This window comes from Papio anubis, chromosome 3 (assembly GCF_008728515.1).
Source record: "Papio anubis isolate 15944 chromosome 3, Panubis1.0, whole genome shotgun sequence".
Taxonomy (NCBI): Eukaryota; Metazoa; Chordata; class Mammalia; order Primates; family Cercopithecidae; genus Papio; species Papio anubis.
This window is the reverse complement of record NC_044978.1, coordinates 82,047,749-82,052,991: the sequence shown is the minus strand read 5'-3', so window position 1 is coordinate 82,052,991 and position 5,243 is coordinate 82,047,749.

Genomic DNA, 5,243 nt, shown 5'->3' with positions numbered 1-5,243 from the left:
GCCCTTCATGCTAAAAACGCTCAATAAGGTTCAAATTGATGTTGTGCATCAAAATAATACAGAGCTATGGCAAACCCACAGCCAATATCATACTGAATGGGCCAAAAACTTTGGAAAAAATTCCCTTTGAAAACTGGCACAAGACAGGGATGCCCTCTCACCTCCTATTCAACATAGTGTTGGAAGTTCAGCTAGAGGGCAATCAGGCGAGAAGAAATCAAGGTGTCAGTTAGGAAAAATTCGGTGTCCCTGTTTGCAGGAGTGACATGCAATTATATTTGAAAACCCCATTACGACCCCAGAAATCTCCTTCAGCTTTGATAGACAGCCAGCCTCAGGATACAAAAGTGTATGTGCAAAATCACAAGGCATTCTTCTGCAATAACAGACACACAGAGAGCCAAATCATGAATGAGCTTTAAAATTCTGGTAGCTAGAGGTCAGGACTCACCTGAGAATCCAACACAAAGGGATGTAAAGGGACCTCTTCAGGAGAACTGAAATACTGCTCAGTGAGCAAAGAGACACAGAAATGGAGAACATACCATATATGGATAGGAAGAGATCAATATGTTGAAAATGGCCATACTGCCCAAGGTGAATTTATAGATTCGTGCCATCCCCATCAAGCTACCAATGAGTTTCTTCACAGGAATTGGAAAAACTGCTACAAAGTTCATGTGGAACCAAAAGAGCCATCTCAAGACAATCCTAAGTCAAAAGAACAAAGCTGGAGGCATCCACATTACCTGACAAACTATACTACAGGCTACGAAAGTAACAAAACAGCATAATTTTGGTACCAAAACAGAGATATAGACCAATGGAGCCAGACAGAGTCACTCAGAAATATTACCGCATCTACAGCCATCTGATCTTTGACAAACCTGAGAGAAACAAGAAATGGAAAGGATTCCTATTTAATAAGTGGTGCTAGGAAAAATTGGCTATATAAGTAAAAGCTGAAACTGGATCCTTTCCTTATTCCTTATCAAATTGAATGAGAGATGGATTAGAGACTTAAATGTTAGACCTAATACTTATAAAATCCTAGAGGGGAAAGCCTAGGTAGTACCATTCGGGTTTGGCATGGGCAAAGACTTCATACTCTAGCACCAAAAGCAACGGCAGCAAAAGCTAAAATTGACAAATGGGGATCTCGACTTAAGAGCTTCTGCCCCTTAAAAGAAACTACCATCAAGAGTGAACAGGCAACCTACAGAATGGGAGAAAATTTTTGCAATCTACTCATCTGACAAGAGGCTAATATCAGAATACACGAAAGAACTCAAACAAATTTTACAGAAAAAACAAACAACCCCATCAAAAGTAGGCAAAGGATATGAGTAGACATTTCTCAAAGACATTCATGACCAACAAACATGAAAAATGCAGCAATCATCACTTTGGCCATCAGAAATGCAAATCAAAACCACAATGAGATACCATCTCTACTTACAGTTAGAATGGTCATTAAAGTCAGGAAACAACTGAGTGCTGGAGAGAGGATGCTTGGAGAAATGAGGAACACTTTTACACTGTTGGGTGGGATTATAAACTAGTTCAACCATTATGGAAAACAGTATGGCGATTCCTCAAGGATCTAGAAACTAGATGTGCCGCTGACCCAGCCATCCCATTACTTTGGGGATATACCCAAAAAGTTATAAATTATGCTACTTTATATAAAAGACTTTGCTCACACACGTATGTTTATTGCAGCACTATTCACAATAGCAAAGACTTGGAATCAGCAAATGTCCATCGGTGACAGATTGGATTAAGAAAATGTGCTGTATACACCATGGAATACTATGCAGCCATAAAAGGATGAGTTTGTGTCCTTTGTAGGGACATGGATGCAGCTGGGGATCACATCATTCTTGTAAACTATCACAAGAACAGAAAACCAAACCTGCACATGTTCTCACTCTTAGGTGGGAACTGAACAATGAGATCACTTGGACTCGGGAAGGGAACATCACACACGGGGCCTATCATGTGGGAGGGGGAGGGGAGGTGCATTGGGAGTTATACACAGTGTAAGCCAATGAGTTGATGGGTGCAGCACACCAACAAGGCACATGTATACATATGTAACAAACCTGCACGTTATGCACATGTACCCTACAACTTACAGTATAATAATAATAAATAAATTAAAAAATAATAAAAAAAAAAAATTAATTCCTGGAAAAAGAATCCATTTCCCAATGGCATACATTTTGCAATAATAAATAGAGCCCACGCTATGGTTGACATGCAATTTATGTATATGGCCAAATTAAAAAAAGTATAAACAGATGTTTTCCCAATTCATTGCATTATACATAGCAACAATTGGTCTGCAAGAATCATTGTGAGTCTCCAAAATAATTAATATTATTATGACTGCTATTAATGAAATTAAGAATAACCCTATGAATAATAGATTATTTTATAACCTATGTAGATACTGAAGAGCAGTTTAAATATTATATTCTAACTCTGAAATTTAGGAGTTCTCCTAAAGAAATACTGTAAAAGTTTATTTATTTTTTTATTATTATTATACTTTAAGTTCTAGGGTACATGTGCATAACGTGCAGGCCTTTGTTACATATGTATACTTGTGCCATGTTGCCATGTTGGTGTGCTGAAAAAAAAAAATAAAAAATAAAGTAAACCATTTTATAACCAAAAAAAAAATACTGTAAAAGATTTTCAAAACAAATTTGATATCATTATACTTTTTTACTCAATTTGTTAAAAACTTTAAAATCAAATTTGTAATGATGAAATTATGTGATGTATCTTTAAGATATATTTTAAAATTAAGTGAAATACTTCTTGTTTTTTGAGACAGGGTCTTCTATTGCCCAGGCTGGAGGGCAGTGGTACGATCTTGGCTCACTGCAACCTTCACCTCCTAGGCTCAAAGTGATCCTTTCACCTCAGCCTAAATGACATGCTTTCTAAGCTACAGGGAAAATAAAAACAATGTCAGTAATTTTGAGATAATTATCATTGATTTTCTCAGCAAACTTGCAGTATTTATAAATAATAATAACCTGAAAAATTATGCAATTCCTATCTGTTCAACAGTGTGAAAAATAGAAATACGCTTAGAATTCAATATGAATTTGTACTGAGGCATCAGATTAAGCAAATAGTATTTCTGAAATAGATGTGGAATATGTTAGTCACTATTTGTAGAAGAGATCATTGAGCTAAGAAGTAACAGCAACCAAAGGATGAATTAATCTATTCATTTAAAGAAGTTTTAGGATATAGTTAATTCTTCTATGCTCACTAATTTGAGAAGAAATTAAATGAATCATGGCAGCATTTAGTTGACCAGTGGCAATTTTTGACAAGTCTTCTCATCTGAAAAATGGAAATTATTATGATGCCTATTTTAGAAGTTTGTTTAGAAGATTAAATAATTTAATATGCTAACCACTCGAAACTTTTTAAGGCACATGATAAACACTGAACAAATATAATCCATCATTATAAAATATTATAAATCACTTTAAATGACAGTTATAAGGAAACATTAAGGACAACTGTCATTGACTTTTGCCACAACTCTCTGAGAGGTTTCAACTAGAATGCTGATTTGATCTAACATTACCTTGGCCACATGGCGCCATCAGCTCATCTAGAAATGACACAAGCCAAGAATTCTGTAAATACCTCCAAGGAGTATACTCTTTTTCTCTTTTCTAAAACTTTGTGTTTTTTCATCAAATGACTAAAAACACATGCTCTTGTGATTCTTTTTTTTTTTTTTAACCCTGACAGCCACTTAATTTTCAGTAAGAGTGTTTTATCATGTCTGAACTCTAAACTTACTATCTCCAAATTTCATGTTTCTCAATCCTATATGAGATAATTCATTCACAACAGTCTCTTCCTAAGAGAAAATAAATATAGGTACAAAATTTATAATAAACAAGTTCAATGAGTTTTTTTGTGGTGGTTGTTGGGGGGGCTACTTTCAATGAAATTTCCATTAAGCGTAGAGCCTCTCATTCCAAATGCTTCTTGGACATCGTTAAATGCAGATTCAGAGAGTACCTGAGTTCCACCATTCCATAAGGAGCAGTAAAAGATTACATTTCAGCAGACAGACTTGGGAGTATTTTCTTTCAGCTTTTAGATGTGAGTTCTGTTGTTACTGATATTTGGTTTAAATCCATTTTAACATTGTAATCTTTGTCATGAGATAAATTTAGACCCATTTTGGGTCAGCAAAAACACTACCAGCAGATTTCTTTCAGGAATACTTTAAAATATAATATTCAGTAAGAATTATAGAATAACCAGCAGAAAGGGAGGATAAATAACAAAAAATGCAAATTTTGGCTGTGCCCATTGCTTATTATGAAACATACGAAAAGTCTCTTAAATTCCTCTAGTTTCATAACAGGCATATGTCATTTTATTACGCATCACTTCATTGCATGCCACATATATTGTGGGATTATTTTACAAATTAAAGTTTTGTGGCAATCTTGCATCAGGCAAATCTATCAGGGTTATTTTTCAACAGCCCATTCTCACTTGGTGTATCTATGTCCCATTTTGGTAATTCTCACAATATTTCAAAAACTTCCATGATTATTATATCTGTTATGGTGATCTGTGATTAACAATATTTGATTTTTCTATTGTAATTGTTTTGGGATACCGTGAACTGCACCCATAAAAAATGGCAAACTTCAGTAATAAATGTGTGTATTCTGACTGCTCCACTGACCAGTCATTTCCCTGTCTTTCTCCCTTTAGTCAGGCCTTCCCATGCCCTGAGACAATATTGAAATCAGGCCAATTAATAACCCTACAGTATCCTCTAAGTGTTCAAATGAAAGAAAAAGATTCATATTTCTCACTTTAAATCAAAAGCTAGAGACGATTAAGCTTACTGAGAAAGCCATGTCAGAAGCCAAGAGAGACCGAAAGTTAATCCTCTTGCTCCAAATAGTTTGCCAAGGTGGGAATGCAAAGAAAAAGATCTTGAAGAAAACAAAAAGTGTTACTCAATGAAAATATGAATGGTAAGTAAACAAACAGGTTTATTGCAGCTATAGAGAAAGTTTGAGTGATGGGGATAGAAGATCAAATGAGCCACAATGTTCCCTTAAGCCAGTGCCTAATCCAGAGCAAGGCACTAACTCTTCAAGCCTATGTAGGCTAAGAGAGGCAAGGGAAGTGCAGAAGAAATGCTGAAAGCCAAGAGTGATTTGTCCATGAGGCTT